The following is a 12682-nucleotide window of genomic DNA, read 5'->3' as shown; positions in this document are numbered from 1 at the left end:
TAATTGTCCTTTCCAATCCCCCTCTAGTCACAGTTTTAAAAAGGTATTTATGTATGACTAATTGTACCAGAATATTGATATGTGCACATTCAAATTGCATTGAAATTGATACCCAATGAAAGCAGTGCACCATAGACCGAGAGCACTGATACATGAATGCTGATTCCAATATGCATTTGAATGAGCATCATATGTATCCATCATTGCTGAGTCAAGATGATACACAGTGGGGGCCTGCTTACATGAATCTGTTTAACTGGATCAGGTACATATCTTCATGGAATGGCCAGTGAAATCAGGAAGAAAACTGGAAGTATGTTTAAAGTCTAAGAACAGGAGAAAGTTCAATTTAAAATAGTGGATGAAAAACAGAGGCATTATTTTTTTAGAAGCAGCCATTTTCTATAAGGGTGCTTTAAAAATTTCTTCCTCTGAAATGTTGATGTTCCAAATTGTCCAAGCCCAGTTGTGGAGCAGCACTGATGTACTAATTTATTTGCCATTCTTTTGAGTTTAGATTCCCATACTGTGTTGAAAGCACTGCACATGTGCCTTTTGCTACAACTTTCCCTTCTATCTGTTGGTGTGAATGGTTTTCCCTCTAGGAAAGCCATGCTCATGAGCATCCATGCACATTGAACAGTGCACATCCGTGTGCACATCAAGTTCTCCTTTTCTATGGGGCTTTCTTTCAGCTTATAGGCCCTGATCCATCTCATGTTCTGTGGTTTAATGTTCTGGTGCTTTGCATACAGCATCCAACAGACTGTGACCTATCCTTCTAGAACTTCCCTTTCCATTCCCCTAGTGGACCAGCCTGAGATTGTGAGGGTATTCCAAAGCATTGGCCTGGATCAAGGAATTGATTAGTTACAAGCCTGATCCCAGTACTGCCCTAGTGGGTAGCCCAGCTTTTAATCCTGGCCTTTAGACAGGGTTAAGGCCATGGGGTCATTTGTATGCTCACAGCCCAAGCACATTATACAGAGTAGGGTGCCTAGAGTGTCCAACTCCAGAGGGAATCCCCCAATGCACTGGGCTCATCGCGTGTTGCACTCTGGGATTCCTGGAGGCCAGGAAAATGAGTCCCAGCCTCCAGCAATCTGTGCTGCATGGAGCAGCATGGTTTGTGTGGGTGTGCAGCAGTGCGTCAAAGATGTGACAGAAGATCATCTGTAGGGAAGGTAAATGAAACCCTGCCTTCTCCCCCACCACCCTCCCTGCCCTGTCAGCGATCATGTACATAGCTTTATTGTTTATGACTAGAAAGAAATGATGGTTTTTTTAAAAAAAGAGAGTTAGTGGTGGTATATTGGAACCACCGTTGCCTTTTCACATTCATCCTACTATTGTTCCAGTTTTCATAATACTTTGGAAACCTGCCAGATCTGTTTGACCAAAGATGAAAGCGGGACAAAAGAAACAGATGAGTATACCATAGGTCATGATTCCTCTATTGTATCATATCAACAACAACTTCCTTAGAACTTCCTGGCTGTCTGTGGGCTTTGAAGAAAAATATATTGGTTGCAATGGAACTTGGGTATCTGACTGTGCACCTATAAAGGCTAATGGTATCATGTTAATTGTTATGTGGAGATGAAAATAGGGTATTAGAACAAAATCTTTTTTTTCTTTCAGTGCTCAAAGGCTGAAAAACCTTTTTCTCCCACTCATGTCAAGCTTTTATTCTGCTAACATGAAAGAGAGAGAGAGAGAACACGTAAATTTGTATTTACTACAGAAAATTAATGGAGGCAGAGAAGAAACGCCTTGTTGTCTGTAGGACCGTTCAGCTGAAAGATTTACTGAATCTCTGTTTCACCATAATAAAAAGAATCAGAAGTGGATGATTTAGCTTGGAGGAAGAAGGGGATCAGAGGTATAACGAGGCAGCCCCTCCCACTGCCTGCAATCGTGGTCTTGCTGCCACTACCTACATGCACTCTACCTGCCCGCTGGCCTGCCAGTACTGGGACCAAGCACCACACTTGGCCTCAACTCCGCACTGGCCAAGCCATCCAATGACATGACTGTGCTGTCCCATGCAACACGAGAACAGGCCTGCCTTAATGGATCACCTGTTCTTGCTGGGATAGGGCAGTGAGCTAATGCTGGGCCCAAGCAAGTGGACAGCAGGGAATGGCAAGCACACAGAGCACACAGTGGCAGGGGGGTAGGTGGCTCCCAGTTTTTGTACCCCCTGTCCAATGGTGACCATGCCACTGACGGGAACCTGAGGATGATATTCAACAATTTAAAGTTATTTGACTAGGGATGAGTCTGCATTCTGCCCCACTGGAATCTAGGCTGGGAACATGGCTTTGTGGTGGTGGGTTGTATGCAAGTTTTATTGCCTGAGTGGGCCAAATCAAATCTAGCTAGCATTGACCATGAAACGTCTCCCAGCTCAGGGAGGCGGGGAACACACATCAGTATTATTCAATATGATTAACATCTGAATATTGTAGCATATTGTTTTTGAGCAATCTTTTAAATTTATGTTTAAATCATACAAGTTTTGCAATCATTGGGTAATACCCAGACTAGTCTAGTGCTAGCATAAGTAGTGTTGTACTAGTGTTAAGATGTAGCATTTGGTTGCTGCACAAAGAAATTCACTTCTGTTTTAGAATACGTCTTGCACTAGCACAACCTCTTGCACAACCTCTTGCCCATAAATGACAAAATGGGGAACTCCTTCTGCAAATGCATTCATCTGGTTTTGCTTCCATTAGCAGTAACTCAGCTCTGTGGAGCATCACAATAACAGCAACAAGTCCTTCAGTTAGCACATCTGTGGATGCTACCCATGCATTTGGGGAAATGTCTCAATACTCAATTAGAAATTGGCTTATGTGACAGCATGAGCCCGAATGTATTGCTTATCTGTGTGTCTTGCAGAAGCAATATGCTTGCAAACTATGTCTACAGATATGCAAAAAGGAAAAGGAAAAAAACCCACCAGGGACTCAGTATGCAAGATTTAAAGTTAAGACTTCTGTGCATGACTTGGGCTGGCGTTAGGTGGGTCCTTTTGAATGAAAACCATGTGAAACATTAAAGCAGATTTATTTTACCAGCAGATTTTTGAATGGGGAATAATTGTTTTATTTTTTGTTTTGGAAGGGGAATAATGTGTAAGACTATTGTGCATGCAATATGCAACAATGATGCTCAATAATGATTCTGCTATTGTGAACATCATACCAGTGCAAAAACTGTATGTACATTTTTGCCAATAAGGCTTCACATTATCTCTAGTGGCCCCTTGATGGAAACTAAGTGACTACGCAATTAACTCTAGGAAGTAGAGTTAAAAGTATTATTAAAAATAAAGTTGGTGCTCCATGTTTATCAGAGCACATGCACCCAAACTTCCACATTGCCTGATTCCATGTATTATGAAGTTTTAGGAAATTGGCGAGATTTGAGTGATGCCTGAATGCATTTATCATGCAGTTGTGATTTGTATATGGTTTGTTTTAAGGTTGTTAAAAATGAAGAACTCCTTCTGAAAACAGATTGTTAACATTTCATGAATAAAGAGAGTGCCATTGCACATAATAAGCAACAAATTAAATTCTGTTTCTGGCAGTCACATTAAAAGCCCACAGTAAATAATTCTCTTTGAAAACTCATTGGCGCTTTGTGTTCTGTTGAGATTTTCATGCCACTGATTAGGAGTCCTAATGCAGCACTAATATTTAGCACACTATAGCAATATCTGTTGTGTGCCTTGCTTTAATGTCACTTCATTAAATTTTTATTACTTCGATTCTGCAGACTCAAAAATGTGCCAGCCCAAGATCTAATGGCATGTTCAGAATTTTTAAGGATTGCTTTCATTTCTGTTGTGTTCTTTCTTTTGGTGCCATAATGGCTTAACAAATTGGCTTGTGTTTTGCTTGACCATGCATGGCTTCTGCGTGTATGTCCCACATTTGGCAGGGTATGAAAGCAACCCTCCAGTTCACATGGTCATTCCCTACTGCAGGCATAAGGTTGCTAACATGTGTACATAGATATTCATGAGTAGGCTCAACTCATGTCTGCAACCAAAAGTGGTTTGGTTGGATTATGTCCATGAGGCCTATTCAATATGCCTGTGCATATTCCTCCAGTGTGCATCCAACATAGTATGAGGCTATTCCCACGATCAGGAGAAATCGGGCTAGGGGAGCCTAGCCCAATTTCTCCTGACCATGGGAACTACCAGGCTCAGAGGTGAGCCCAGTGGCCTCCAGGCGGTTAACCCACCAATTAACCCTCCCCTTAACCCGGGTTTGCGGAGCGAGCACTCCGCAAACCCGGTTTTAAAAATCTCCGACGGGAGGCTGAAAAGCAGCCTCCTGGCTTGGGGGTCACCCCAGTATGCTCGCGCAGGGCATACTGGAGCTTCCAGGGGTTGCGCAGCCCCCGAACTCCCCAGCCCCCGCCAGTTTCATCACAGAGCCGGCTGTCATGTGGGTGGCCAATCCGGCCGCCCAGTGCTCCCGCCCTGCTCGTCTGAGGGGAGAGTGGGCTTAGCCTGTTCTCCCCACTTACCTTTCCAAACCAAGTCTCACTGATCATGAGACTCGGCTCTATGTGTCGTACAATCTCAGCCATGCTGTGTAGAGTTGCTCGCATACTTCATTTTAGTTAGTTTTGTTTAAATATGATGAACTAAGGAATTAAGTTAAGGATTTGTGGAAAAGAGATTTGAAGGAAGCAAGACAGGCTTAAAAGGGAGAAAACTGGCTATTTGGGACAGGGCTCCTGAATGGTGGCTCCAGAATAAAAAAACTTCCTCTGAAGAGATGTTCCTTTGCTCCTTCCCTGCTGGTTTTTGATGCCAAACAAAGACCATATTCATATACACACATGACCAACTATGTTTTACTGTTACAAGGATGAGTAGAACTGAAGAGCCAAATCTCAGGCTTCTGCCCTCTCCCCTCCTGTGTCCTGTATGTGCACAACTAGAGCCGATTTATAGCTTTTGCTTTCCCATTTCTCATTGTGTCAAAAATCAAAGAACAGTTATTTTTTCTGTGTTAGTTTACAAGCCAGCATCCAAAACCAGACTCAACCCATGGTTTCAGGTGCTGTTTTGCTGATTAAGTACTGCTGGACAAACCACAGTTCCTTGGGGCTGGAGAAAACTGGGAACTGTGACTTGTTCAAAAGTGAAAGCTTTCAATAATCTCCCCAAGTGTGTGATGGAGGAGGGGGTATAATCTTGAAGCTCCACTCTCTTTGCTGCTGCTCATTTCCATGATAATAAACCACAGTAAGGCTCTCCACATGAGCAGTGTGAAGAGCCATGAGTGGGTTTGCGGGGAGAGCGGACTTAACCCACTCTCCCTGCAGATGAGCAGGGAGCTCTCCCTGGGCAGCTGGATTGGCCTCCCACACGATTACCGGCTCCATCACGGAGCCAGTTGGGATGGCAGGGATCAGGGGCCTCCCGGACCCCAGAAGTCCCAGAATTCTGGGGAGCCCCCCGATGCCGGGAGGCTTGTTGTAGCCTCCTGGTTGAGGGTCTCCTTGTGAGTTGCTGAGGCACACAATCCAATAAATGGGGTTAGCAGAGCACTCACTCCACTAACCTCATTTAAGGGGAGGGGCATTTAGGGAGGTTTGCTGCGGGGAGCTGTGTGGCTCCCATTGCAGCACACAGCCAGGCGAAACCAGGCTAGGCTCCCTTAGCCCAGTTTCAAATGGTCATGAGACTAGCCTGTTTGTTCTTGTGCACACATGCAGCCAAAGACAGTTTAGTTTTGGATGGCTTTTGTGGCTCTCTGGTTATGTCATGCTGCAACCATTGCTTTGTCACGCTGCTCAGTTGGTTTATCTGTTAATTTTGCTTGTAGATTTAAAAAAAACAACACCTGTAGTCATTCAGAGTAACCATGCTTTATCATTTGTATTGCAGTTTTGTTGTTGGCAAGCTGCCTGAGGAATTCATTGAATCAAAGGTAGAGTACATGAATTTAGGCATCCTAAAGAGAAATTTCACAAATCCACATTAAAAGTCCTACTAATATCAGCAAGGTCAGTAGTGCAGTGATTGAATTTGCAGTTCCTTAATTTGCTCTAACACTCTTGTTCTTCTCTGCCTTTCTGGCAGGCAATATGTTCTCAACCAGCTTTCTTGTGACTAATGAACATAGACTGAGTTATTCGTTCACTTCTAACGTATCTGAAAAGAAAGAGGTGCATCTATCAACAGGAACAATTGAAACACATTTACTAGTGTGATTTGAGATGCAACTTTCTTTTCCTTCCCTGTCAAATTTAAATAATGCTTTTCCTTTGCTTAAAAATACGTTTCCTTCAGCCTGATAAATTCAGTGTAATGCACTTTCGCCTTCTCTTGCTCACCGACAGTGCTGAAAATCTTCTTTCTTTTCAAAAGGAAAGGCTTGGCAGTATATCTTAACTAAAAACGGCCTTGGAAACCAATGAGCTGAGATCATTTGTAGGTTCAGGAAATTTAATTTCCCAGGATGTTATCTGTTTCCTTTAAACAATGCTAATTATATTATGTGCCCACTTTTGAAGTGATTTAATCTATTGTCATCATCATTGTATAAGCAGTGTCTGTTGTTAAGGACTCACTTTTAATGTAGCCTTCAAAGTTTTTGAATTTGAAAGCACCTTTTGTCTAAAAGTTTTAATATAATGGAGGCAAACTTTTTTTAATCCTTGATAGTTTGGCTTCCCATTCTTGATCTTCCTACTGTTCTTTATTATAGTTAAAATGCCTGACAGCTGAAAGCAATCTTTCTCTCCTGAACAATTTACCTGACACTTCACTTTTTCAACTCTTGAAAAATTACGTTAGAGGTGTTTTGCATTTTCCTGTTACCTAAGCAGATAAAAAAATGTCTTCCTGGATCAGGCCAAGGGATCTTCTAATTTTGAATTCCCTACTTCTTTTGCTCAGCCTGTGAATAACAATTTTGCTTTAACAGTCTTCCATGCAGGATTGAAAGGAGGGACAATGAGATGTGTTATTTCAGATTCCAAACACAGTGACTACACCAGTTGACCGGTGATTGGCTAGTCAGTCTAGCTGGCCAATTGCTCTGTTTGAGAGGTGGGACTCAGATGGGCAATTTAGCCCTTCTTCCCTGCATCCAAGGCTTGGTTTTAGCACAGCACACCATTCTCACCTTTAAATATCACTTGTAAACATGGTGGGCCTGCTCTCCCCACAAACCCCATCCAGGCTCTTCTCAATGATTATGAAAAGAGCCTCATGATGTTGACTCTGATGTGACATATGGTTGTTTTGCTGTTACATCACCTGTCAAATGTTTTGAAGGTCTAAATTATCTTAGGTTTGTTCTGCTTTTTCATACCATGTTCTTATGTTGTTTGGACCTGGATAGAGTGGCTTTTGCTTGGACCTGACTATACACCTGCAATGGGAGAAGAAACTGAAAATTGCCCTGTGTGTCCAGCTGCATACCAAGGTTGGAGTGGGTCCGGAGATGAGATGGTAAAATGGGCCCCTCACTGCCTTCCTCTCCTTCACCTTCTACTAGGTGCAGAACAGATCTCAGTACACAGTGGGGGTGGCACTGGGACAAATAAAAAAGTGGCTACCCTGCCCCACTTTAATATAAAACCTGGCAGTTAGTTGAATCTATGTCCAGCACTAAAAAACAACACCCCCCGAGTTATTTCAAGGCAGATTCCCCCACCTCCACGCAACTTGACTTAAGCCCTATCTGTCTTAACCTCCTGTATACCGTCTCATGCCTAACACCAGGATTTGGGGCTTGTCTGTGAGCCGGGTCTCATGATCAGTGAGACCCGGTTTGGGGAGCTCAGCGAGGAGAGTGGGCTAAGCAAGCTCTCCCCGCAGACAATCAGGGTGGGAGCCCTGGGCAGTCAGATCGGCCACCCACATGATTGCCGGCTCTGTGACGGAGCTGGCAGGGGCTGGGGAGTTCAGGGTCCATGCAGTCCCTGGAAGCTCCAGTATGCCCTGCATGAGCGTGCAGGGCATACTGGGGAGACCCCTGAGCTGGGAGGCTGCTTTTCAGTCTCCCGCTGGGGGGGTCTACTCATGAGTAACCACGGCACAAAGCCGCGCCGCGGGTACTCGTGATTTAAAAAACCAGGTTTGCAGAGCACTCACTCCGCAAACCTGGTTTTAGAGGCAGGCTACTTGAGCGGATTACCCGCTCAAGAAGCACCGGGCTCGCAGCCGAGTCCAGTGGTTCTCATGGTTACAGAAAATTGGGCTAGCAGAGGCTAGCCCGATTTTCTGCAATCATGTGAATAGCCTCATTGTCTCTCTTTAACATTCAGCCTGAAAAAGATAACTTCAGCATGTGCTTGTGATATTTTAGTTGGTCCCAATAAAGGTATTACCTTACTTTGGAAGTTTTCCCTTAATAGACCAATGACCACCTACTGGTCAAATTCTGGCCACCCAGAATTTCCGGGGCCCTATCCCAACCCTATCTGACAATGCCATGGATTGAACCCTGGACTCCTCTTCTGCATGCAAAACATGTGCTTTTTGACAGAACTAGAGCCCCATGATCCCTAACAGACAATCGTACACCACAGTTAACACAGATTAGGGATTCCAACATAAAACACAGAACACTGGAAAACAGAACTGCACGAACACCTAGTCAAAGGGAGCCATGCTGGTAATGAACACCAAGGCTAAAGCTAAGCAATTAGCACAAGGCCAGCTATGGTAGAGATGAGTTGTTGTTGTTTTTTAACTTGCTCTTGTTAAATTAGTGAGAATCATCAGTTTTCTGATGCCAATCTACCCAATGCCTGCGTCTGCTTTAACATACCACAGGGCTCTTTGTCTGCTCTTTGCCCCTCTGCTCTGATTCTCACCCTGTGCTGCTGCTCTCCTGCTTTGGATGTCAGCCAGCCCTCTGCACCAGCCTTCCACCTCTTTTCTTTCATCCATGTGCAGGATGAATTTTGTTTTGGGCAGCAGTATCAAGGCACTGTGAGCAAATTTTGTCTGCCATTATAGATACAAGTGTACAAACACACACATATCCACAAATATGAAAGAAAAAAATGGATTTCACAGTTTTTTCCTTTCTTCCACTTCACATTGGCACATATATCTCAACCAACTGATAGGGAGCAGATTCAGTACTGAACAAAAAAAATATCTTGAGTTCATCCCAGTGAACACAGGTTTACTATGGAGTAAGTGTGTGTGTGTGTGTGTGTGTGTGTGTGTGTGTGTGTGTTTATGCCAGCCAACCTTAATAATGTTTAGCCACTCCAGACTTGTTTCATAGCTAAAATAAGGAGCTTAGTCTCCTTTGTTTCCTGCACTCAGTACCCCACTTAGATAAAAGCCTGGTTAGAGTGCTGGATGAGAATTGGGTTCAAATCCTTCCATATTCAGCCAGGAAGCTCAGGGGATAACCTAAAACTAGATACTCTCTCTCATCCTAACCCACCTCACAGGACTGTTGTAAGAATGAAAGTAGGAAGAAACAAACACTACTCTGAGCAACAGAAAGAGCAGTCACCCACCAGCAATCAGCAGTCACTTTAGACAACTCCCCCCCGCCCCGCGCTCTCTCTCTCTCTCTCATCTAATTTGATTTCAAACCAGACATCAGAATGGAATACATGGAGTCATCCGATCCCAGTTTCTTGGGATTTAAGTAGTAAGCATTTCAGGGACAGGAGGGAAAGGCAGCTTTTAAAAAAAAAATCGCCATCATCAACTGATTTGCAAAGTCTTATTTTGATGCAAGTCTCTCTCTTTTTTAAAGCATTTATTCAGCAGCTCTTTAGCCCCTTATCAAATGGGTGACTCAGCCTGCAGGATCCCAGCATTGCACACCAACTGTTCTCTCTACCTCCATCATGCCTACTTTTAAAAATACAAGTTGCTTTTACCTCCCATCGTTCCTCCCCTTCTTGGGAGACAGCAGTAGCAAGGCAGCCCCCACCCCTTTCTCATACGCTCTCCCTCTTTTTTCAATTGGTTTTCTTCACATTCCACTTGTTCCGGGTGGTTACTTTTAAAAATAAAAGTTTCTTCTTTACCGTCCTCCCCCTGCCTTGCCTTCTTGAGGCTCAGTCAGCACAGCAGAGCAAGGCAATTATGCCGCGGCCCTCCGGCAATTTCTTCCCCTCCCCCTGCCTAATAGGACTTGCATTTACTTTACTCCCTGCCTTCTTGAGAGTCAGCCTGTCAGCAACAAATACAAGGCTTTTCTGCACCCTCCAGGCAGGCTCCAGCCAGCAGCTTGGCTTCAAAGCTCCAGCACTCCCTCTCGCTGCTGCTGCTGCTGCTGCCTGACTCCTGCCTGCCAGACGCCACTCATTCGGCATGCTCTCCGTTTCAGGGAGTGAGTCTGCGCAGAGCATGGCCGGCCGGGAGCAGCCATGCTGAGAGGCAGGCAGGAGGCCAAAAGAAGAAGTGGGTCTTGGGTCACTTTGCTGCTGCTGCCGCCACCGCCACCGCAGCAACAGAAAAAGGAGAAGAGTAAGAAATGGGGGGAAGAGAAAGGGCAAGGGCTGGCCTTGGGGGGGCCCTCAGAGGCTGTGGGCCAGGAGATATTTGTCTCCCTTTGCCTAAATAATGGTACACCCCTGTGTGTGTCTGCCATTGTGGTGTCTCAGTACATGTGACCTGAGATTCAATATGGCTTAATGATGTGAATCTGCAATCTCTGACTCCGTTCTGTATTACCATTCAGATTACAAAGCTTGTTGACATTTGAAATTCTCAGAAATACCAGATACTAAAAAAAAAGAGAGAGAGCAATTAAGAACCTCTAAAGTGGCTTCCAAGACAGTTGTCTGAACCAGTTATTGTCATTAATGTTATCTGTCACAGTTTTTTCAAAGTGTTTCTCTTTCCACCCCCACCCTTACCTCCCATGTTTTACATTTCAATAAAATGGTTAGGGAAAAGTCCATTTTGCCTGTAATTTGCTCATCTGATTGTAACAGCTGTGTCGGAGCACGACTCTCCAGTCCCAGTGAGCACCAACCGGGGTGACCAATTCTGAGGCGAGACAAGATCCACTACCAGCTTCTGCTGCGTCAGCAGCACTGGGCCAAGAGCAGAGTGGCCGTAGGAACTCATAGGGACAGGGGAACTGGACCCCACTCCTGCCTGGTATGCATAGGTGCCACAATCCAGACAAGCCTGGGCCAATGGGAGTTTGCAGCGGCATGGGCAAGCCTTTGCATGTCCGGGAGGAGTGTTTTTACAGATCGTGAGTAGCCACAGCACATCTCTGCAGCACAGTTACTCATGAGTAGACCCCCAGAGGGGAGGTGAAAAGCCACCTCCCGGCTCCAGGGGTCTCCCCATTATGCCCTGCACACTTGTGCAGGGCATACTGGAGCTTCCAGGGGCCGCGCGGCCTCCAAGCTCCCCATCCCCCACAGGCTCCATCACGGAGCCAGAAATCATGTGGGTGACTGATCTGGCCTCCCAGGGCTCCCTCCCTGCTCGTGTGCGGGGAGAGCAAGCTTAGCCTGCTCTCCCCACGCATCTTCCAAAACCGGGTCTCACTGATTGTGAGACCCGACTCAATGACAACAGAAACTGAAGACATGCATGTATGAATGGACCATCAAGGATATAGATCCAGGGTTGGTTAACTGGCTTTCTAGTTGTTGTTGCATTACAACTCCCAGCATCCCCACCCATTGCTGCAGGGGATGATAGGAGTTTTGGTCCAGCAACAACTGGAGATCCACCAGTTAACCACCCCAATATAATACAACAGGAATAATGTCTCACATCTCCTCAAAAGCTTGGAAAGTAAGATTATGAGTGTGTGTGTGTGTGTGTGTGTGTGTGTGTGTGTGTGTGTGTGTGTGTGTCCATGACCATCCATCCCTGGTCAACTTCCCATTGCCTGGACTGGTTTGAACCAAATTTAGTACAGTTGTAGGGACACAGAGGAACACCTCAATGGTGTGGTTTGTGGTTTGTGGCCGAAGTGGCCACCCACACAGCTACCAGCTCCGTTACGGAGCTGGCAGGGGCTGGGAGGATCGGGAGGCGCATGGCCCCCGGAAGCTTCAGCATGCCCTGCTTGAGTGTGCAGGGTCTGCTGGAGAGACCCCTGAGCAGGGAGGCTGCTTTTCAGCCTCCCGGTCAGGGGTCTACTCATGAGTTCCCGTGGTGCAGAGCTGCTCTGCGACAACTCATGATTGGAAAGCCCGAGTTAGCGGAGTACTCGCTCCACTAACCTGGGCTTAGGGGAGGGCTACTTAAGCGGGTGACCTGCTTTGACTGAACTGGGCTCAGCTGCGAACCCGGTGAGTCTCACGATCGGTGGGAAGAGGGCTAAGCATCCTTAGCCTGCTTTCCACTGATCATCAGAATAGCTTCACCATCTATGGAAACCAAGTTCTATTCCATACCACCAAACCTCATCCATTCTGGAATTCCGTTTTTTGGAGAGACAATTATTAAAGCATTTGATAAACTGGAAATAAATTCTCTCACACAGTGAAGCTTTAGAGGGGAGGATTTTGCTGTACGCCATGATTTATCCAGAGAATCCAGTATAATTTTAGAAGAAGCAAGTAAAGATAAATAAAGGTGGAGCCATAGTTAGGTTAAATAGATCCGATTATTAGAAAGGTTGTCAAGGCTTGGTGTCAACCAGCCCTGTGATCTGACAAACTTTACTGCTGCCACCAAGTTCAATGC

General features: G+C 45.4%; 1 long non-coding RNA gene across 4 annotated transcripts in view; it reads left to right on the top strand.

Moving 5' to 3' along the window:
* The window catches only part of LOC128342494 (uncharacterized), a 44708-nt gene that overhangs the window by 16805 nt on the left and 15221 nt on the right, over positions 1-12682 (top strand). For 2 of the 4 annotated variants that reach the window (XR_008315018.1, XR_008315021.1), the window contains exon 2: positions 5921-6039. This is a non-coding gene — a long non-coding RNA (uncharacterized LOC128342494). Of the gene's footprint in view, positions 1-5920; positions 6040-7382; positions 7493-12682 lie in introns of all 4 variants that reach the window. The other 2 variants (XR_008315020.1, XR_008315019.1) reach the window with 2 other exon arrangements.

This window comes from Hemicordylus capensis, chromosome 2, assembly GCF_027244095.1.
Source record: "Hemicordylus capensis ecotype Gifberg chromosome 2, rHemCap1.1.pri, whole genome shotgun sequence".
NCBI lineage: Eukaryota > Metazoa > Chordata > Lepidosauria > Squamata > Cordylidae > Hemicordylus > Hemicordylus capensis.
The sequence above is the reverse complement of the archived record's forward strand: the minus strand, read 5'-3'. Positions and strand labels throughout refer to the sequence as shown.